Here is a 24,360-nt window from a genome sequence, read left to right on the forward strand (position 1 = left end):
TCTTATGCAAGTTTCCTCACTAGAGGTCAAAGGGGCAAGGACTATTGGGATAAAATATTAAATAAATAGACGATAGGACTTTGTTCTATTGGTCTGGGAAAATTACTACCTGAAACAAAATAATTCTGGAAACTGAAGGGATCAGACCAGTCAACTTTGTTTACTTCAGACTCAAATCAATGTCTTGTCTTTACCTCAGCTCTGGTTACATTTAGAAAAAAGTACTGTAAATACAGTGAATGAGCAAGGCCACTATCTGAGACGTGTCTGGGTCCTTAGTACAGTAACTGGGGGAATGATAAGCGTTGGTCAATGTTTGCTGATTGATGACTCAATAGATCTGGTTAAGCCTCACCATCAGAATCCCAGATTTTTTAACAAGCTTCTCAGTCTTTTCAGCCCAAAGAAAAAACTAAAGAAAACTAGATGACAAGAATTTCAAATTGTAAAATATCCTGGCTGTCAAATTTAAATAGGGATATCCTGTGCAATGGAGAGGCTGGCTGGTGCCAATTTCACATTTTGTTCTCTAGTGTCCGGACGAAGCCTGCTCTGCCAGTGAGCTGACAGGTCGAGAGCACTCCAGCTTCCACAGACACCCGAGAACTTTCTATTTTTCATGGTGTTCCTGCCTTACCTAAGGGAAGGACTATATTCACAATGAAAAGAGTTATGATTAATCACCAATAGAGAGATTCTTCCACTTTCTGGGTGCCCACGTTGAAAGTCTGGTATAGTCAACACTCCCTCTAACATAGATCGTGTATTGAAATGAGAAAACTATCACCTAATATGGCCAGAGAGATGAAGGGACTTGGCCCAGCTGAGCCCAGGAGACACCTCTAATTCAAAACCTCAACCATTAACATAGTGATTGTGATCAAGGAGACTTACAGCACATAAGAGATTCAAAAAGCATATTAATCCACCTCCGGCAACACTGCCAGTTTAAAAGAATGATTAACCTTCTCTCCCACTTGATTCAACCTGGCTGTGTATTATACCACTCTAAATGCTAGCAGACTCTATGCTTATGGCTTCCATTAGGTAGCACTTAGTATACACGAAAACTTTCTTCAAGAAGTAATTACTTTTGGGGCTTCCCTGGTGGCGCAGTGGTTGAGAGTCCGCCTGCGGATGCAGGGGACACGGGTTCGTGCCCAGGTCTGGGAAGATTCCACATGCCGCAGAGTGGCTGGGCCCGTGAGCCATGGCTGCTGAGCCTGCGCGTCCAGAGCCTGTGCTTCGCAACGGGAGAGGCCACAACAGTGAGAGGCCCGCATACCACAAAAAAAAAAAAAAAGAAGTAATTAGTTTTGAAACCATAAACGTTTCAGCTGGGAAAAGAGAAAAAGAAAGGAGGTGCAAGTAAAGGGAACTAGGAAAAAATAAGAAAGTACCCTCAAATATAAACATGTTCATTCAAAAAATAATTTAAAGGGGAGTTAAACGATACTAGGTGAGCATTTATTCTGTTTCTGCTTTAAATAAAGCATTCTGTTCTATTTGTTAGGTGTTGTACTTGTTTAGTATCTAATGTCTGTTAAAAACCTCTCGAAAGAGATGTATTCATTCTGGTATCCTAAGCACCTATCTGGATGAACAGCACAAGCAATGGGAAGTCATGGGGCATAATGGACCTTGCAAAGCCTCTGGAATCCACCTCTTACTTATGGTCTTTGAGACTCAGGCTCCTCCTCTATGTAGTGTTCATAAAACTTAGTGGAGATAGAACACTAGGGACACAGAAGGTCAAAGCAGGTATTTACTACGACTTTTCAAATATCTACCTTTAGGAAAACAAATATATTTTATTTGCAATGAGGCTTTCTTGTGAATTTTATTCTTCTAAAGAAAAATATTTTTAGTGAACAATTGATTCGTTTGCCTCCCTGTGCTACTTTATTGACAATACTCAGGTAGGGGTGGTTTTCTCTCAAGCAGTTACCTCCATGTGATTTGTATTTCAGACCTTCCTAAAAGCATGTTTTCCTGCTCTTTCTTTCCACCCCATCCCAGCTCTACTTAAAATATTGTGATCCTCTACTAAAATGCACAGAACCCTATAAGGAGAAGCAAAATGTTTGTCACTGCCAGCTCTGGTATGCATATATCAGAGAATAAATTATAACTGATGAAGACAGAAATGGGACCCATATCTGTCTGACTTCAGAAACCAGAAGTGTAGGGCTTCCCTGGTTGCGCAGTGGTTGAGAGTCCGCCTGCCGATGCAGGGGACACGGGTTCGTGCCCCAGTCCGGGAAGATCCCACATGCCGTGGAGCGGCAAGGCACGTGAGCCATGGCCGCTGAGCCTGCGCGTCCGGAGCCTGCGCTCCGCAACGGGAGAGGCCACAACAGTGAGAGGCCCGCATACAGTAAAAAAAAAAAAAAAAAAGAAACCAGAAGTGTAGCTACTACAAGCTGATGAATTGGAACTCAGATCAAGGCCTAGAGTGGAGAGGAGTCTTCTGATCAGAAGGGGAAAGTAAACAAAGGGCAGCGTTTAACTATTTAATAATAAGTAAGAGAATGACTATGGTGTTTTTACAGAACAGGATATAATATTGAAATAAAACCCCCCAAAGTGACACAGAAACATAATGCAATCCTCTTAAGCTACAACCCTTCCTAAACCAAACCATACCATTCTCTTCACACAGCCTGGAAAGTCAAAAGAAAGGGGATACTGATCTGCATCACACTGGCATTAGAAGCAGATCTAGTTTTAATGAAGTTTCACTTCATGGACTGAAGTTTCCCCCCAAAAAGGGTAAGCTTTTTCTCAAGAAACATCACTGTGTAATAATCAAGGGGCCAGGGATGGTGGTATTAATTGTTCTAAGTACAGGGATTTGTTTTGCAGAAAGAAGTACCAATCAGAAAGAGAACTGACCAATAATTACTCAACAAAACTGCTTCAGAAGTAGATTTCTAAATCTACTTTTAGATTAACTGATAGTTAGAAAAATCTGACTAAGTTTATTCATTTAGAGGAAATCTGTGCAAGCCTCTGAAACCAAGAGGTATTGTATCAAAAGAGATAAGGTCACTAGACACTTATGTAAGAGCTACTTCTTCCTCAATGGCCACCATATAGTCATTTCTGACTATTACATTACCAAGAAGTAACAATGCACCTTTAGGAAACTAGTATGAAAGAAAAACATAATAAAATTTTTTGCAGGTGACTCTTTGATCTCATAGGTGTGTGTTAATTTTCCAAAGTTGGGACTGGATCCCGCCTTTACAAAATGCTCCTTGAAATATCGCATTGAAAATCTTCTCTTTTACTCCTTATTGTAAACACTGTATATGTTTTTAAGAAGACCAATAAAAAATATGGACTATGGGGCTTCCCTGGTGGCGCAGTGGTTGAGAGTCCACCTGCCGATGCAGGGGACACGGGTTCGTGCCCCAGTCCAGGAAGATCCCACATGCCACGGAGCGGCTGGGCCCGTGAGCCAGGGCCGCTGAGCCTGCGCGTGCGGAGCCTGTACTCTGCAACAGGAAGTGCCACAGCAGTGACAGGCACGCGTACCGCAAAAAAAAAAAAAAAATATATATATATATATATGTGTGTGTGTGTGTGTGTGTATATATATATATATATATATATACATATATATATATGGACTATGAAATTATTTTTCCAGTAGTGAAATTATGGAGAATATGACTTGCATTTCTACTGTATTCCCGCAAAAAGAGGAAGTCCTTTTCCACAAAGACTGTCATCAATGTTAACTCTGGGAGAAAAGTATTTGTAGTTGTCTCATGCTTTGTGGTGAGAGACTCTCACTTTTCCCCGTCTCTATTGTGGGAAACAGGGCACACTTTGGGCTGAGAATTCATGCTGTGGTCGGAAAAGAAAGAAACGAAAAATACCCTCCTTAACACTGCTCTTTAACAAGTTCAGCAAATGGGCCTCAGGCATTCTAAACAGCAGCAATTAAAAAATAACTTTAGATTTCATACATTTCTTCCAGTAGGATGAAAAGCTGAGGTATGTTAACTTTAATTTTATGGTTTGGGTGAATACAGAGTTCGATTACTCCCTGTCAAAGCAGAAATCAGCCTTTTACAGGGAATAAGTGCTAATTAAGCAAAACAGAGTAAGCATGTTATATGAAGTATATTTGTTTCTTTCCTGTGCACTGTGGCTGCACAAGCTCTAACCACAGTTTCCGGAGGGACCATCAGTGCTCCCTAAGAATGCCAATGCAGTGTTCCGTCCAGTTAGTGGGGGGCAGAGACCAGTCAGAATGCTGATGCTTTCCACAAAGGAGATGGGGCTAGGGAGGCAAATGCAATCAGGGAGTATTACCTCTGTCTTGTGTGCCTGCTACAAAACAGTGTCCTCTCAAGACTACTCTATCCCTTCTTTGCTTTATACGTGTATGTGAAAGTTTGTGTAGGTAAGCTTTACAAGTCTCTCATAAGAGAAAACTAAAAATGCCCAGGAAAAAGACAAAACTGCTTCAACAGAGAAAGGTCTCTCTGTTCCAGTTGAAGAGGATATAGAGTTAATAACAGGAAATATCCATCCCCTGAAACTGTAGGAAACATGGATGCTTCCACAATTTACTCAAGGTCTCACTGACCAGGCTGTAATTTTAATTATTATTTCTTATGATTATGGTAGATAAAAAGTCTCAGTAGTATGCTAAAACTCTTTAACACTGTTGACCTTTTTTCTTGATAGCTTTCCTCCTGCCAGGCTCCAGCCAACAGTAGCAGTAACAGATATCCAGATCTTAAGAGGATAGAAGTATAATGGTGCACTGAATATGGAAAGGAAGAACCAGTAATGGTTCCTATACATTCATAACGCGAATCAGCATCAAACTAAGGAAAAAAGCTTCCCCAAGAAGAAGTTGACAGCAAATAGTTTCGCCTCTTAATGCATTGAGGAAACAACTTTGAAGTTACCCGTAGCCACCACTTCTGAAGCGACCAGTAGCTTTGCAACTATTAGTTTACTTGTATTAGATTAATTTATATTAGAGTTTATTTAATGTAATTGCTCACAAATTTTAAACCATTTTGTAGAGTAGTGTTCTGTATCTGTTTAAATGAAATGCTTTCCTAAGCTCAAGATCAGTGTTTTTATGTTGTGTAAATTATGAAATTACTGTGGAATATCTGGTAAACTTGATAGGAAACCCCAGATGTCAGCACTTTGCTGGGCAAGATTTAAAGTGGCCCACACCATTAGCCCTCATCAGGAGCAGTAGCAGTGGGCTAAGTCATAAGGGCACGCCCATCCATTACATTCACCCAGGATACCGTGAGTGAGAATCAAAGGGCAGTGAGACAGAGACCTCTGTTCTCAGATTCCACTGCCAAGAAATGGCCTAAGTCAGCTCTTGTTGTTGAAGAAAATAACCCTTTAGGAATCAGACTGAATCCTATTTTAAGTTTTAGAGGAGGAAGGATACTATTTAAACATTGATGAAATGTGCCTCTCTTTTTTTATCAGCATAGAAATTTATTTGAATTCGAAAGAATATGGTTATATTTAGCATAGTGTAATAATTATCTAAAGCACGTATCATCGCCGGCTCTGAAACAGTTCTAAAGATGTCATTCTTTTGAAGTAAAAAATATGCAGTAAAAATGTACAAGGAAGCAAAAATATGAAAAAAACAGTTTGCTGAGTATCGGAAGTTGTTACAAGAGGAGCACACCAAGATAATTGTAAGAGTCCAAATTACATAACATGCAGCAAGGAGTTCTCTTGCTTTAACAACTCCTAGAAAATAAACCAGTAATCTCAATGCAAGAATATCACCACTGGGATAACAGGACAAATTTTCTGAGGCACACAGGTAGTAATTCACTATACTTCCCCTTTCTCTAATACCTTTGCTCACACCAATTTCTTTTCTTTCCTCGAGGATAGATTTTATCCTGTTGAAAACAATTTTAGTTTTATTTGTAAAGTGGAGTAAATAATATCCTGAGTGAAGTAGGCAGCGTTTTAGCTGAAGATGCTCAGGAATCAAACTTTTGAAAAAGGCCAATCAGCTAGCTAGCTAGCAGTTACCATCAGTGGCTTGCAGAAAAAAAAATTACAGATGATATGTTTGTTAAATAGATAAAAAGAATAAGCAGTTTAAAATGGGTGAAAAATCCCAGGATCTATTGTGACCTAGACCAGAGGTCCCTAACCTTTTTGGAACCAGGGACCGGTTTCCTGGAAGCAAATTTTTCCAGGGAGGGGAGGCGGGGTGTGTGGGGTTCAGGCGGTAATGTGAGCCATAGGGAGCGGCAGATGAAGCTTATAGCTGGCTTGCTTGCGACTCACCTCTTGCTGTGCAGACCAGTTCCTAAGAGGCTGTGGACTGGTACCCGTCCGAGGCCAAGGGGTTGGGGACCCCTGACCTAGACACTCAAAAGCAGACAGCTGAACTTTGATTAAGCCCATTTTCCTGTGGAGTGAGCCATAAGGGGCTCCAAGACACAGTTTGGTTTCAATGTTTCAGTGTTCACAGCCAGAGGGCAAACTCAGAATGTCTCCTCCTCTTGCAAAAACTGGACCACGAATGAGAAGTAGCCCTTCACGCACAACATCCCTGCAGATCTGATGGGCTTGACTGCCCAGAAGGATTGGGCTCTTCGTGCTGGTAGCAGAGCCTCATGCTAATCCCAGATCCTTAGCCATGAGTGTTGCTCCAAATCCGCCCTGATAGTAATTAGCCAGGTGAACTCCATCCATCACCCCAGGTACAGGATTGTAAGTGTCACTTGACCAACATCGTCCTAAGCTCGTATTTAGGATTTTAGCCAAGAGTATTGGGTCAAGCCCTAACCTGAGTCCCAGATTCATAGCTTCAGCAGTTCCAATCCTACTAATAGCTAACAGCAAGTGTTTGCAGATCTTCGAAGCCTGGCCAGTCCCAACAGCTCCACGATGCACCACATGGGAGCCCATGCACCACAGCAGCTCAACCCCTCCCATCCTAAATGTGAGGTTGCCAGACCGAGCCGTTCCCACACCACCAGAAACAGGGGCATCCGAGAAAACTGCTCCCATTTTCTCAACTTCTTTGGCCAATTCTCTCAAAACCATAGGATCAACAGTACTAGAATCTATTAATAGTCTTTCTTCACTTTTTTTTGATTCCATTTGCTCCAGTATAAGCTTCTAGCGCATTGATGCACTGTAATAATTCTGTCACCTTTTTCGGCTACATCCGCTGCAGAAGACACTACCGGGTTCACTTGCATCTAGCAGCTCTTTGCATGCATCAGGGAACACATCAGCAATAGTGAGTGGCTAGCCATGTTTCAAGAGCTCTTTTGCCATTGGATTCCCCACGTTGCCTACTCCAATGAATCCAACTGGAGTCTTGGAAGCTACTGACCTAGAACACAGCACTGCAAGGATGGCCACCGACGGCTGCTGTGGACGACTCCCTGTACCAGAGGCAGGAGGTGGCTCCACGGAGACGGAAGGAGGCTGACACGTTGCCCGCGCCCCTCCTTCCCACGGTGACCTCCTCGACTCCCGGCTCACCCACTGGCTGCTATAGGGTGCGTGGTGCGGAGGGCCGGCTCGGCTGTGGCGATTCTTAATACCTCTTTGGTACTAGGTTACACATACAATTTCACCTAGTGAGCGATTTAACAGAAGGAATCTTTTTCTACGGCATTTTTGTGGCACAGCAGATAGAAGCGAGGTCACTATTTCTTTGAAAAACTGAACTAAAAATTTATAGGAAGTCATGATTCATTCTACAAATATGCTGAGTCAAAGAAATGTGGAAATTGATGCGATGGAGGAAGAGCGCTAGACTTCCCTGATGCTCAACTGGGACCTTTCTTCTGGTGTCCGAACATGGTTGTGTAACTCCTTTAATCCCAGTGGATTTTCCAAAAATTCCAGAATCTTCAGATTTTGGTAGCCCCTGTTTACTGCCTTTGCCCCTCCATGCCAGGCCCCCACCCCACCCCCCACACATTTATTTTTTGCCAGTTGTCCTCCGGGGGGCTTTTCTTAATATAGTTATTGCAGCAGTTTGTTAGACTACTGACCCCCAGTGAAAAATGCCCCTCCACCCGTTTTCTCACCCTGTGTAGTTTTGTTCCACCTTGACCTGGGTTTGGTCACATGACTTGCTTTGGCCCAATGGCATATCAAGAGCTGAAGCTTGGAGAGTACTCGTGCTTTAGGGCTTGTCCTCATGGAAACCTGACATGTTAGGAAGCCTGGCTAACCTAGTGGAGAATAGGCCCAGGCCACAGCCAGCATCAATGTCCAGACATGTGAAAGCAACCAGCCCCAGTCCAGCAACCAGATGATGGCAGCCTCAGTAGTCACCTCAGGTGAAAGCAAGATAGATCCACCCAGGGGATCCCAGCCCATTCTGCTGATTCACAAATTGTGAGGAGATAAAGTGCCTGCTGTTTTAAACCACCAAGCTTAGGAGTAGTTCATCACACAGGAAGAGATATAACTATCTTCACCGTTAGATTATCTTCCCATTTTATACCATGTTTCCCCTCAAACCACTGCTCCTTTATCCAAGATTCTAGAAAAGAAATAACAACTGATGAGGCTGACAGAGCCTTAACATTTTTTAAAAGCCTTATAAACTTTTAAAATAACTATGTTAATAAAATCAATATTTATTTGATCACAAAATTATTTTCTTCAGTTGCCTTAAGAAGTAATGCAGAATTGTACTAAGTTTATAAATCGGGAGGCTCTAAAAATGTGTTATTCCTTGGATTCAAGTCCTAGTGTACTTTATGTGGGCATTCACGTTTGCAAAATGATTCCAGGAAATTTGCGATTTCATTTTACAACTTTGGCCTAAGGAGTCTTATGATATTTTACCTGAGAAAAATAATACATTAATTCCACTTTCAGCTATTAAACCCATGGCTTCCTGTATTTTCTAAATTCCCTATCAGTAAAGAAGACTACGTATAGCGTACAAGACTGTCATGATTAAGAGGAAGGTAGTACAGAAAGAACCTGTCAAATTAGGCATTGCCCAGTCATGTCAGTATACTAACGTGGGGAGCCACAGGCAGCTTGAAGCCTGGAAAAAAGACAGATACAATGTAATGATTATCCTAAGGATCCGGATAATGATTCCTATGATTTTCTTTTAAATATTAATGGCAGAGGATTCTGGGGAAATGATGGTGGCTACAGAGAAGATTTTTATCCCTGAATATGCCACCCCTCCCCTAAATACACAAGCCCCCACCCCCACAAAGAAGAAAGAAAAGCATCTAGAATAGCAAGATCAAAAACCCACAGACAACATCTACAACAAGGTTTCCACATGAACTGCAACATACAGCCAGGTAGGAACAAATCAACAACAGGAAAAAGACCTACATATGTGTATCCCAAGGTGTGTGCGAGGAAGACGAGGGAAGGACTCTCTCTCTCTTTCAGGAGAGCCAAAGGTTACTATGGTTCAAGAACTCACTGAGATTGAAAAACTCACTGAGAACAGCGACAGAAACCGGGAGTGAATGTTGCAGGCTCCACTTTGCAGCTGAGTGCAAGAACTTTGAAATGTTCTGAGGATGCCAAGTGTTCTGGGGTCTGTGAAACCTTGACACCTATCAAACCAAAGCACCATTCCAGAACAAATCCCCATACTCAACAAGGACAAGAAAGAGGAGCCCTGGGTAAATGGGCAGAGGAGGGCCGAGGAGGAAGATTTTAGAAATTTTAAGGTCATTTTTAAAAATTATGTTGTGAAGATAATAGAAGATAGTGAGCCCTGGAGTTCTGAAGCTAGAAATTATATTCTGATCTATGATTCCCTCCTAAAGTGGAAACTTATTTCATTTAAAAATGAGTGACAGAAGAGTATTCCACTCACATCCTGTAGAAAATCAGTGAGAAAAAGAAAGAAAAAAGAAGGGTGAAAAGAAAGTTCCAGCAAATCCTGAAAACGTGACAGAAAGACACGTCCACAGAACAAATGAAATTTATTGCCTGATATTGCGGAAAAAGTAAAAGAAATTTTAAAAGGAATAGAAACTGGCTTTAAGAAAAACATAAAAGAAATTAGAAAAAATCAGAAATGAAGTGATTGGAGAATAGCAAGATTTGAAAAGGTGAAAAAATTCAGTAAGTAATTTGTTTAAAAAAAATCATGTCTCGAGAGAAGGTTAAACTAGAAGGAACACAAGTTTGAATAAACACAGTGGATAATGCCTCCTTGGAGAAATAGCTGATTTCAAATCCAGCATAAGAAACGAACTAGATGTTCCTGTTACACCTTGTCGTACAAGAGAGCTGGGAAGACTTCAAAGACTACTGTGGTTGTGTGGAAAGGACTCAGGAGCCAACTTGAACAGGATCCGTGAACCTAAGAGGGGACAATCTCTGCATCGATATTTATAACAACCTCACTGAAAACAACAACAAAGAAAGAAAATACCTCATTAGTCATCTTCGGAAGCTACTTTGCAGTCAACCTTTCTCTCTCCTGTTTTTTCTTTTTTTGTAAAACTGGTAAATAAAATAAAAGAAACATTTATTCTTCCTTTCCTAATTAAACTGTAACTCAGGGCAACCAAGTAGTTGATGAAATAATCTTCTAGCTAGTAAATGAATAATAATCTAATTAGTAGAATATCACCATTTGGTACCCTTAATAAATTAATGGATCTAGACATTGATCATTAATGGCTGCAACGTCACAGTAAGACAGACACTTTATAGTTCCTTTTGGAATTCATCAATATTATCTATGAAGTAAACTTGACAAAAAACCACACCTGAATTATGTCAGTGCTCTAGATCTATCTACCAACTGACAGTAAATACATGGGCCAAAGGAGCATGATAAATATAGAAGCATAAAGGGGATGCAATCAGCATAATCCAGACAGTTGGGAACCCTACTGGATGAATGCTTTGAATTCAATGACAAATACTTGCAAGAAAAATGAGCAAATTGAGTTCTTTTAAACCTATACTTTAAAAGAAATTGTGTTTGGATCAGCAATCAAATAAATAATGGTTATTAAAATAAAAATACATTTATAGGACAACCAAGGAAACATGAACTGACTGGCTATTTGTTGATATTAAGGAATTATTATTATTTGCGGATGTGTGATAATGACATAGTTGAGCTTAAAAAGGGCAGTTCTTGCATTTTAGAAATATGTATACTGACGTTTTCACTGAGAAAAAGAAATCTGGGATTTGCTTTAAAATTGCTGGGGATTATGGTGGTAGTAGTAAGAGAGGGTATAGAGAAAATATATTGGCCTGAAATTGACATTTGATGAGAACAATTGATGAAAGTTTCTACTTCTTTCTTTTTACTTCTGTAGATGTTTGAAATTTTCCATACTAAAACATGTTTTATAAATGTAGATGGCTTGCAATTTGCTCTTCTGAGCTCTCAGAAGGCAAAAAGCCATTCTTAAATTAGGAGCTTTCTTCTCTAGCCAAGAATTCTAATGATAATTGTGTCCCAACTGGCCAGTGCACTCAGATTGCTCTGAGATCTGTTGGTGGAAAAAAAATCAGCACAAACAATAAAGAGGCTCTTTAGTCTTAGAAGAAAACAACAAAGAGTAAAGGCTGCTGCTAGGTCTAGGGCAATAGTGTAGCATCAGTATAAGGCAAAATATTAGTTTCTTCCAAAATCCACTTGTTACTACTGTGTATACTTTTGCAGCAAAATATCTTTTCTACATTGTCAGCATTAAAGTAAATTTACTATTTAGGTGGCATTTAAATTATCATATGCTCAAAGCCTAGAAAGAATCCCCTAGGCTGAAATGACATTAAATCTTATTTTGGCCGTTGTAGTGTATTCTCCAGTCCTACTTGCTTTGTCTATAACTGTCCTAAAAAGGTGTGAGGAGATCTGCCAATATTAATGCCAGGATTCAAAATGAGTTCTTTGCAGCTTGCTTCCTTCAGGATCTTCTGCCCTCAGACCCATGTATTTACTTAATGCCTCAGATTATTGTATATGTCACATCTTTCCAACTAGAAGACAAGCTCCTTTAAGGGCAGTGACTAGTCTCATCAACATCGAATTTACTCCAACACTAGTGCTTTCAAAATGTGTGTTGCTTAGTATATGTCTGACCGTAAGAAGTTATAGAAACAATTCTACTCTAACTAAATAATAATGATACTACTACTACTATTTCTACTACTACTGCTAATAAAATGTATGAAATAGAGTATACATGGGAAAATAAAGATAACACTGGAAATCCCAGACTATAAAATGAATGATCCCAAAGCCACTGGCCAATCCATTGACTGTAAACAGTTACTTGTGAATTGGTCAACATTTAAATGCATAATTGAGAGAAGGGTTAAAACAAATTTTATTACCAAAAAACACAATTTTTATACCTACAATTTTTGAGCTCAACTAACCTGTAGTTTTCACAGAAATAGATGAGATTCAAAGTATTCATTCAGGTTCCTAAATGATCCATTCCCTATCTTTCCTTATGAAACAATCAGTTGTAACTCTAATAATTTGTCAAGGATTCACCAATCTCTACTTCCTTTATTTTCCAAGGTTTGGTATCATTACAAAATCAAGCCCTTTGGCGGAATTTAATAGTTTCAAAATCCCTCATCAGTATTATTCACTGGGATAAAATAATATGAAAATTTAACAAACACTGACTATGTGCTGAGAAATGATCCTTCAGTGATTCACTCAAGGTGGAGACTAGCACTCAGGCTGCACCTGAGGTAGAATTTGAATTCCAAAGTGGACCTTTACACCACAGCTCATCTGCTCTTTTTAAAACCATCAGAAATAAGCCTGTTGCCTGACCTTTGAGATTCTGCAAAGAGACCATATTTACATCTTTTGTCTCTTTTAACTTCCCTAGTCCCCTTCTCTACTTTCAGAATAGTGATTCCCAGATAAGTACAATGAGTTCAAACAGTGTGGTTAAAGGGGTAATTAGTCTGCTCTGCAGCCAAGTTACTCACAGAATAAATAAGTTGGCTTTCAAAGTTGTTAGTTTCTTCCTGGGCTTTGTTTAGAGGGGTCTCAGCTCAAGCAAGCAGCCTGTCAGCAGCCTGAAATAACTCTGTGGAAATCTAATGGCATATATGTAAAATATGTCTATGAAACCTTTTATTCAATCTTAGGTGCATAATTTTACTACTTCTTTAGGCCTGGAAAAGGATATTCAGCTACAAAAGGACAGAAAAGAAAATGTGTATAATACCTCATGCCTGCCTCACACCCTAGAACCTTATTTTACCCGTTTTATCAGAAAATGATGTATACTGTAAGAAACATTTTTTTAATTATTTGATCAAATATTTAAGTGCACTAAGTCTCTGTATTTATTAAAGCAAATATACTTACCTTTCTGTCCCTTTCTAAAAGACAGCAAAAGATACAGTTCTTTTTTCTTAAGACTCAGGGTTTATGGATATTAATTATTACACTATATTGACACCCAGACATGTTTATAGGAGGCTTTTGAGACATACAGAGCTATTTATTCCCATACCAAATGGCACTTCTTTTTCCTCTGCCTTCTGCCTGTATTTTTTCTGTTGCGATTATATCCTACTGAGGCTGCTACATGTCTTTGTTTGATTTGAGGTTCTAAAGGTAAGACTGTATAGTCTCCTTTTTACAGAATAATAATGGGTTTTATGACTGTTTGCCTTCAGAAGCCTCTTTTTCCACTCATTCTCATTTCATATCTATGGTGAGGTGTCTAAAACAGATGAGTTAGTTCTGAACTGGTGATATATAAATCAATTATTATTTGATTCATATTCAAAGCAGCTCCTCCTAAAATAGTGGCCTTCCTGCCTGTGGGATGTAGTCTAACCTATTGCCTGGATCTACACCCACCAACATCCATATTTTGTCTATTGTTACCTTGGACACTTGTAGGAACTGAGGGAGTTTCTGTTTCTATAGTGTCCATTGACAGACAAATGAATAAAGAAAATATGGCACATATGTAGAATGGAATGTTATTCAGCCTTAAAAAATAAGGGAATCTTGCCATTTGCAACAACTTGGATGAACCTTGAGGGCATTATGCTAAGTGAAATACGTCAGAGAGAGAAAGACAAACACTGCATAATCTCACTTTTACGTGTAATCTAAAAACGCTGCTCTCACAGAAACCGAGTAGAATGCTGGCCATCAAGGGCTGGGGAGTGGAGGAAATGGGGAGTTGTTGGTCAAAGGGTATAACCTTCCAGTTATAAGATGAATAAATCCTGGGAGTCTGATGTACAGCATGGTGACTATAGTTAACAACACTATTGCATACTCAAAAGTTTCTGAGATAGTAGATCTTACATGTTCTCATCACACACACACACACACACACACACACAAAAAGGTAATTAATTGTGTAAGGTCATGGATGTGTTAACTAACCTTATTGTGGTAATCATTTTGCAATATATACATGTATCAAATTATGATGCTGTACACCTTAAACTTATACAGTGTTATATGTCAATTACATCTCAATAAAACTGGAAAGAAGAAAAAGATTCACATGGAGAAGGGTGAGGCTGGTAGAAAAAAGCCACCGCCTTGAGCAGTACCAAGGTGGGCGGAAAGCCATGGGGCTCTATTAGCACTGCTGGGGGAGGCTCTGCTCCCACGTGTGGGGAGGGGGTAGGACAGCACAGCTGTGATCCTTATTGCAGACCCTAGGCAGCCTCAGGCAACTTTTCAAAGTTAGATGCTGAAAACCAATAAATGAAATTATAAGGAAGAATTACAGAAATGTCTTTATTCTACTTCTGGTCCTCTTGGCAACTTTTTCCATCTAAAAGCTGCGCCCTGCAGTTCTCAAAGCAGGAACATTAACATGGACCAGAAGTTTCCAAACTTTTCATCATCAACCCCTACACCAAAAGAGAAGTTGAAATTTTATGACCCCTAGTATATGAAGTATCTTGTGTGTTTTTAATATTTATCAAGAGAACATTTAACGGTTACCTACTATGTGCCAAGAGAAAATAAAAATAAGACACAGACTTTAAATGCAGACTTTGCTCCGGTATTATTCTTCCTTTTAACTTCAGTATAAGAACTATTGAGCTATTTCCTGTCCCAGTAAGGGGATAAGCAGACGATTACAGAATCCTGTGATCTCTTCCCAAGTTTGCAACTATAGGGTTGGTCCTAGAATTGCTCAATAACTTTGTATTTTGATTTAAGGGGAAACTAAAAGAACTTCCTGTCCCAAAGTAACTCTGCTTTGCGGAGACTGGAGGTGCCGTGCAACTGACTCAAGATACTGTTTATTTGTTTAAACAGTTAAATAAGTAGTTTCTATTTAACAAGTGAGCACAAATTTTCACAACAGTACCTACCCCATGACATAACTCAGACAAAAACTCTGAGGGAAAGGAAAACTATATGGGCAAAAAGTCCAGGTTCCATCCACTGTACGTGGGATATTGATAGGCTTGTAAAACTTACAGAGGTACCTGGGGGTACCCAGGAACCCTGGGTATTTAGTATACAGATCAGCAAAGGATGGTGGAAAATAAGACGACACCAGGTCAGGGGACAAATTAAGCAGGTGAAGCTGGTCCTTTATATTCTTTTCCCTTCTGATACACCACTGCTCGTTCATGTCCAGAATATGTTCTGTATCCTCAGTAGACCTACACACACACACACACAGACACGTGTGTAGCACACAAACATGCACGCATGCATGCATGTACACATACATGGAGTCCCCAGTCTTCTCAGTTAAAATTCAGCTTGTAGTAACTAAAGAAAATTTATAATGCCCTATATTTTATAGATTTTAAAAATACTTGCACTTTAAGAGAAAACTTTTAATGTCTGAAAATCCCTTCTGACGAAGGAAGTTATTTCTGATATTGGAGGTTGACAGTTTCACAGAGAAAACTTCAGGAGCACAGAGACATGCCTGACCCTCTCCCCACGCACCATCTGGGGAGAATTCACCAACACACAGGCTCAATCCCTCTGCTAAGTCAAAATCAAGTATACCAACATCATTATTTCACAGAGAATACCCTACCTCATGTTAGGCATTCATATGTATTTTATTTGTTGAAGAGAGGAAGAAGATATAAAGGAGGGAATCATCCGAAATTACAGAGTACACCATTTAAGTCAATATAGATATTTAAATTTAAGGTAAAATTCAATGATAATTTCAAATTATATGTGGAGTTTTATTTACTAAAGAATATTTTGCAAAGTTCAACTCCTATTTTAACTTATATTTTCAGAGAAGGTATTTGGTCCAAATGAAGAATACCTTCAATCATTGTTCTTTTATTGCAAGCAAAAAAGGATTTATACTTCTTTTCATGAAATATGGTTGTTTGACAACAGAAGGATAAATATTTTATATTTTTAGAAACAACAGTCAGGCTACTGATATTCTTAATTAGTTTTAATAAATCTGAATGCTTCTTATCATCTACTCTTTAGCTTGTACCCGAGGAGTTGAATACCTCCGGGAAGATATGTGCTCCAGACCCGTAAATATGCAGTTCACAGAGCCCACCACCAGAGGGCAATAAAGAAGTCAAATCTTGAAACCATGGAGTGAAAATAGTGGGAGTTTAAATAAAAGCAACATTTCACAGTATGCTTTTCTGACCAACGTTATATCTAATAACTTAATGGATTGTATGTACATGGATTCTGAAAAGTCAGCAGCACACATCACTGGTCAATTTCTATGATAAGGAGAACGTAATTGGAGTGTAGAAAAACAGTATACTTACATCTTAAAATTCCACCCCTACAGAATCTACTACTCACTACTGAAAAATGGTAAGAAGAATAGCTTTCTGTGTCTCAGTCACCAGTTAACATTTTCAAGAGTAGAATTTATCTTCCTATGATGCTCAAATACACAGGAAAAATGCATATCTAGGACAATGGATAAACTCTATATGACATATGAAAATAATTCTTCAAATGGAAAAAGTAAAAGATCTACAAGGAACAGTTTTATATGCATTAGTGTGGATATATACATAAAGAGGCTCTAAGAAACATAAAAATCACTTCCAGGAAGTAATTTTAGGTAGAAGAGAATTAACATGGATGAGGAAGAAAAGAGAGTTGGTTTTAAGATAGTTTCATTTACTTGTTTTTTTGTGTTTATTTATTTGGTTTATTTATTTGGTCTTCGGAATATAAGGAAACAGTGGCTTTCACATCCGTATCCCAGTGGAACAAAGGGACCGAGGTCTATACTGGAGCCCAGCCATTGTTTGACTATCTTGTAATAATACTGGTGAAATACAGCCAAATCATTTGAACTACAAGCATCCTCTCTGACAATAGTCTTAAGACATCAACATTATAAATTAAAGAAAGGAAAGAGAGAATACTGTTTTCTTTAGAGAGAAAATACAGATTCTGGATCAAATCAATAATGTCAGCAAACCTCATGGCTATAAAATATTCTGCTGCCTATCATTTAGATCATGCCTGTAGAAGAGGGAAACTGGGTGATAATTTCCCCAGATTTTATATTTAATTCAAATATTTTAGATAAGAGGCATCTCTAGTAAAACACTGTATCATTGATTTTTTCCAAAATGATAGCTCACAGGAGTTCCTCTTTCCTTCTCAAATACATATGGGGAAATGGAGGTGGGTGGGTTAGAGGAACTATCTAAACAGAGCATAGTAATCAACAGTTTGATTTTTTAAAATAGAAATTTCTATTTAAATTGTTTCCAGAGACAGAAACACACAGAGACAATTCCATGTGACAACAGTGGAAGAGACCAGAGTGATGCAGCTGCAAATCAAAAAATGCCAACACCAGTGATTGATGGCCACCACCAGAATCTGGTTAAGACAAAGAAGGATCCTCCCCTTGAGGTGTCAGAAAGAATATGGCCCTCTCAACACTCTGAGTTTGATCTTCTGGCCTCTAGAGCTGTGATAAAATAAATTTCTGTTCTTTTAAGCTAACAAGTTTGTGGTATCTTGTTATGGTAGCCCTAGAGATAACAGTATTTGATTCCTGAGATGGCAACTGTATTCTGACTATGTAATGACTATTCCAAGATGATCAACAGACACAAAGATAAAGAAAGGCAAAACTGAGACTAAGCCCAGTTCTTTTTATTCCCAGAATAATAAATGATTTTTTAATTAATTTAGATCTCTTTGTCTAACCCCTCTGCTTTTCAAAAGACTATGTGCGACTAATCAAGTATTAATATGTTATACTTTCATTTTAATTCATCTCAAATTATTTCTAATTCCCCTTATGAGTTCTTACTTGACCCATGAATTATTTAGGAATATATTGTATAATTTCCATTTGTGATTTTTCAACAAATTTCTGTTAACAATTTCTTATTGCATTCTATTGTCATCTGAGAGCACTCTTTGTATTGTTTATATCCTTTAAAATGTACTGAAATTTGTTTTATGGCCTAGCATATAGTATATCCATGTGCATTTGAAAAGAATGTATATTCTGATGCTGTTGGGTGGAATGTTTTATAGATGGCTGTTAGGTCTAGTTGATTGATAATGTTGTGCAAGTTTTTTTATTTTCTTGTTGATCTTCTGTCTGTTCTGCTATTGAAAGAAAGGTATTAAAGTATCCAACTATTATTGTAGAACTGTCTCTCTTTTCCGTTTTGTCGATTTTGCTTCATTGTATTTTGAAGTTCTGTTGTTAGGTGCATATAAGTTTATAATTATTATACATTCTAGATGGTATAATCCTTTTATCATTTTAAAATATCTTCGTCTCTAGTAAAAATTTTCATCTTAAAATATATTTTTTTCTGATATTTTCTTAGCCACTCCAGTTTTTTTGTTGTTGTCTTGTTTTGTTTTGTTGTTACTGTTATGGTATATCTATTCCAACCCTTTTACACTTCACCTATATATTTTCTTGACTCTAAGTGGGTCACTTTCTTGTTGATGTCATATACATATATAACTGTATATTACATTCAAAAATTACATATATAATAACAAATTATGGCAGACTTTGAACTGGACCTTTTATTTTTTTCAGTACGCGGGCCTCTCCCGTTGCAGAGCACAGGCTCCGGACACGCAGGCTCAGCGGCCATGGCTCACGGGTCTAGCCGCTCCACGGCATGTGGGATCTTCCCAAACCGGGGCACGAACCCGTGTCCTCTGCATCGGCAGGCGGACTCTCAACCACTGCGCCACCAGGGAAGCCCTGAACTTCACCTTTAAATGAGTATGATTTAGACAGTAGAGCTTCCCTACCAAATGCAAATAACTCACTTGAACTCTCTTTTTTGTAAAGGACAGACCAATTCTTCCAAGGGGAATTCTTGAACTCATTAAATATGTGATATTCATTATAATTAGTTGCATTTAACACCACAGAAAGGACTTGATCAAAGGCTATTTTACTCTTTTCTTCCTCACTGGATGATTAGCTAGGTTCATTTTTAAATGGAAGATATACTCTAGATATTTAAATGTAGGGCATCTCTTCCTTTCAAATCTCAGAAAGAAAGGTGTGCTTCAGTTTCCCTGCAGAAAGCTCTAGTATCTTACCCCCTTTTGAAAGAGGAACTAATCCTTCTTTCTCTATTCTTCTTTGTCTTCTTCCCTTCATCAGCAATGAGCCTCTTTATCATTTTTGTCAGCCCAAAGAATAATTTTTCTCTTTCCAGGCCATTCAAAAATTGTACACTACAAAGTAAACGGAAAGAGCTTTATTGATAAAAATAAAACAGCTATGGCATTAGTTCTTAAAGAGTATAAAATGTTGATCCCTCATTCCAACAAAAAGTCTTGTTAACATTTAGGGTTCAATGAGAGGCAATAAACAAAAATGTTTTGGTGACTCAGTTGACATCTTTACTAAAAGGTTTGAACTCATAATGGTGAATATCAGACAGAGTTGTGTTAGGCAATTAAAATTAAATTATATCTAGACGTATTTTAAATTACCACATTAACATTAGCAAGTAATCTTAGAACTCATCTTGAAAGTAAAAGGTACTTTTATACTTTATAATGAAAAAATTAATAAAATGTGCCTTTATGAAGAGAAAATGTAATTATAATACCAATTAATGTTAACTGGTCACTTTTTTATTGAAGTAGAGTTGACATACAATATTATGTTAGTTTCAAGTGTTCAACATAGTGATCCAACATCTAAATACATTTGAATTGGTCACCATGATAAGTCTAGTAACCATATATCACCATACAAAATTATTACAGTATTATTGACTATATTCCTTATGCAGTAGATTGCATCCCCAAGACATTTATTTTATAACTGGAAATTTGTACCACTTAATCCCCTTCACCTATTTCTCTCAGTCCCCATTCCCCTTCCCCTCTAGTAATCACCAGTTTGTTCTCTGTATCTACAAGTTTGTTTCTCTTTTGTTTTCTTTGTTTTAGTTTTTAGAGTTCACATATAAGTGAAATCATACAGTATTTGTTCTTCTCTGTCTGACTTATTTCACTTAGCACACCTAGTACTCTAGGTCAATCCATGTTGTTGCAAGTGAAGATATTTCATTCTTTTTTAGGACTAAGTAATATTTCATTATATATGTGTGTATATATACACCACATCTTCTTTATCCATTCATCTATTTATGGACACTAGTTTCTTCCATATCTTGGCTATTATAAGTAATGCTCCAATGAACAGAGGGGTGCATACATCCTTTCTTATTAGTGTTTTTGTTTTCTTTGGATAGATACTCAGAAGTTGAATTGTTGGATCATATGGTAATTCTATTTTTAACATTTGGGGGAACCTCTGTACTGTTTTCCATAGTGGCTGCACCAATTTACATTCCCACTAACAGTGCACAAGGGTTCCCTTTTGGATGATGGCCATTCTGACAGGTGTAAGGTGATGTCTCACTGTGGTTTTGATTTGCATTTCCCAGATGATTAGTGATATTGAGCATCTTTTCATGTGTCTTTTGGTCATTTGTATGTATTCCCAAAGCAATGTAACCCCTATCAAAATACCAATGGTATTTTTCACAGAATTAGAACAAATAATCCTAAAATTTGTATAGAATCATCCAAACAAACAAAAAACCTCCAATAACCAAAGCTATATTGAGAAAGAAAAACAAAGCTGGTGGTATGACATGCACTGATCTCAGACTATACTACAAAGCTATAGTAATCAAAACAGTATGGTATTAGCATAACAACAGACACATAGGTCAGTGGAATAGAATAGAGAGCCCAGAAATGAACCCACAGTTATGTGATCAATTAATCTACAACAAAGGAGGCAAGAACATACAATGAAATAAAGACAATAAATGGTGTTAGGAAAATTGGACAACTACTTGCAAAAGAGTGAAACTGAACTATTTCCTTATACCATATATAAAAATAAATTTAAAATGGATTAAAGACTCACATTTAAGACCTGAAACCATAAAACCCCTAGGAAAAATACATTGACATCAATCTTAGCTATATTTTTTGGGGGTCTATCTCCTCAGGCATGGCCAACAGAAGTAAAATTAAACAAGTGTCATTATATCAAACTGAAAAGCTTTTGCAGAGAGGAGAAAACCATCACAAAATGAAAAGGTAACTTACTGAATGAAAGATTTTTTTCAAATGATATATCTGATAAGGAGTTAATATCCAAATTATCTAAAGAAATCATACAATTTAATATCAAAACCCCCCAGATATTCCAATTTAAAAATGGGCAGAGAACCTGAACTGGTTACTTTTTAAAGTGTTTGATACAGTACTTAGATGCATTCTTTTTTCATTAGCCTTGAATATCAATACTCTGAACATCTCCGTTTATAAATGAATAAATTAAGGAATGGAGAGATAAATGACTTGTCTAAGGTACAAAGCTTATTACAAAAAAGATTATACTAAACCAGACCTCTGATTCAGATTCCTATACTTTAATCATTATGGCTTACTGCAGAAGATTAGAGACAGAATTTGACATTGAAAGCTTAGATTCCAGTTTTTAATGAGACTTCTTCACCATGCCTTTATGTCTAAGGGAAAAAATTCTGGTCTGTAGTGCCATTAATGATAATACTGCTTTAGAGAAATGTTCTGGAGGGAAAGGATATTATTCAAATTTATTTTTAAAGTTTTTTTTTTGGTTTGACTTTGTTTCTTAATTTTCTCATGTTAGGATGGGAGGGCAAACAAAACCTAAACTAACAATACCAACTATACGTGTGTGTGTGTGTGTGTGTGAGTGCGCCTGTACTTATAAGTATGAAAATACAACTTACAAGAAAAGGCAAGGCCAGAATCTATAAGGCTAAGGATTTTGACTTTATCTTAGATGCAAGAGAAAGCAATTAAATGAAAAGATAGTTGTGTAGATACTAGGCTGTTCAAGTAGAGCAAAGGAGAAATGGTAGTAGCTAAGATGGTGGCAATGAAGATGAAGAGAAACATTATATATGTGATGAGAGAGAGAGAGAGAGAGATGACATTCCAGAGGACCTAATGATGCAGTCTATGCAGAAAGTGAACAAAAGGAAGGAACTGAGGATCATTCCCAGGTTTTTGCATGGAGTTACTTTTTGTGTGAATCATGGCACCATTCACTGAGGAAGAAAAGATTTGCAGGATGGAAAAGTTTGGAAGAAGGAATAATTGAAGTTTCATTTTAGACATCTTAGTTGTAGAGACGTCAAGCAGTGTTCCTCATATTTCTCCAATGAAAAGAATCACCTGGGGATCTTATTGCACATATGGATTATCACCTTTCCTGCTAGAACTTCTGGTTTGGTAGTCTGAGTTGAACACAAAGTACTAGATTTTCTCACATTGCAGAAGAAAAAAAAACACACTGAAGGAGGTGGGAAAGAGCTAACCTAAGTAACTTTGGAAAACAGTATTTTAATATACTGTAATTAACCATGCACAATATATACTGAAAAGCTAAAGACGAAAAGAAATGTACACAAATATTGAACTTGTTAGTAAATTTATTTTTCACACGTGTACAGGTTAATGATTTTTAAATATTTTATGTGTATTCCAGAATTGAGCAAATGAATAGGCTGCAAATAATGAGAATTAGGTTTCTAATTGTTAAAGAGTGGCAAATAAGGAAAGGGTAAGGGAGGCTAGAATAAACCCTGTGCTGTTGGATTGGAATCAAGGTATCAATTTGAATTCATATATCAATTTGAAGTTATATATATATATGTAGATAGACAGATAATAATGTGTGTGTGTGCACACGTGTGTGTATATACACACACACCCAGATAGATAATATGAAAATAGAGATACTTGTATATTTTTATGTATTCGTATATATATTTTTAGCTCTCTCTGCTGAAAACACGATGAGGTAGCTTGGATAGTGATAAATCCACCTCATACCAAGATTCTGGTTTCTGAATACCATTATTAATGCAAGGAACAAGAACTCCATGGAGAAATGACTGATTCAAGGCTGAGACAGAGGAAAGTAAAAGATGGGTCTGGAGCATTTTGTGGTGTCAGAAAGTAAGATATTACTCCAAAAATTGTATGGCCATATAGGAAAAATATAGGAGACAGCTGGAAGGAGTACCAGTGACCAAATATGGAACACTTTGAGAAACAAAACAATTAATGATAGTAATAAATTTTAACCCGTAGAATAAAATAATTATCCACAAGTTCACACTGATGTATGTATATATATGAACAAATAACCAGATAAATACATAAATGAAGGAGAAGAACAGCTCTTTCTTATACTCAAATTATAGTTAATAAATGTAGAGGGAATGATGGGAATAGAAAATGAACAATCATCAAACACCACAGTAATTGGTGGAGTCAAAAATTATTGAGGGATGCTAAAATTAGTATGGGAAAATTAAACAAGAAGCAGAATATTTGAACAATCTCAAATAATTACAAAGGGAAAAATAGTGATTTTGCAGCTATCATTATAACTAAGTCATCAAAGTTAGCATCCCCAGTAGTGAGACATACAGATTTGTTTGTACCTCTAATATGTACTGAAAATGGCATAATATCTCTCCTGAAGTGTTCTTGTCAAGAAATACATATCCTCAGTCTAACCATGAGAAAATATCAAACAAACCCTATTTGAGAAAAATTCTACAAAATGACTGGCTAAGATTTTCCATTAGTTCAAGGTCATAACAGACAAAAAAAGACTGAGGAACTATCCTAGATTAGAGAAGAATGGGGAGATATGACAAGCAAATGCAATAAGGGATCCTAGATTTGAATCTGGACCACAAGACAATAGGCAATATTTGAATACGTGTCTATAAATCATTAGTAGCATTGTGACAATGTAAACTTTCTGCTTTCAATAATTATACTCTAGTAATATAAAATGTTAACATTTGGGGAAGCTGAGTAAAGGG

At 37.6% G+C, this 24,360-nt stretch overlaps 1 protein-coding gene and 1 pseudogene across 2 annotated transcripts in view; one reads left to right on the forward strand and one right to left on the reverse strand.

The window, feature by feature from the left end:
- LOC307055622 (BCL-6 corepressor-like) overlaps nt 1–24,360 on the forward strand; it is a 792,095-nt gene that overhangs the window by 549,697 nt on the left and 218,038 nt on the right.
- Nucleotides 6,510–10,429, reverse strand: LOC307056599 (3-hydroxyisobutyrate dehydrogenase, mitochondrial-like; annotated as a pseudogene). Its single transcript has 2 exons — nt 10,418–10,429; nt 6,510–7,531 (listed from the first exon to the last, which is right to left on the reverse strand). The product of its transcript is annotated as a 3-hydroxyisobutyrate dehydrogenase, mitochondrial-like (transcript).

Source organism: Hyperoodon ampullatus (genome assembly GCF_949752795.1).
Source record: "Hyperoodon ampullatus genome assembly, chromosome: 7".
Taxonomy (NCBI): Eukaryota; Metazoa; Chordata; class Mammalia; order Artiodactyla; family Ziphiidae; genus Hyperoodon; species Hyperoodon ampullatus.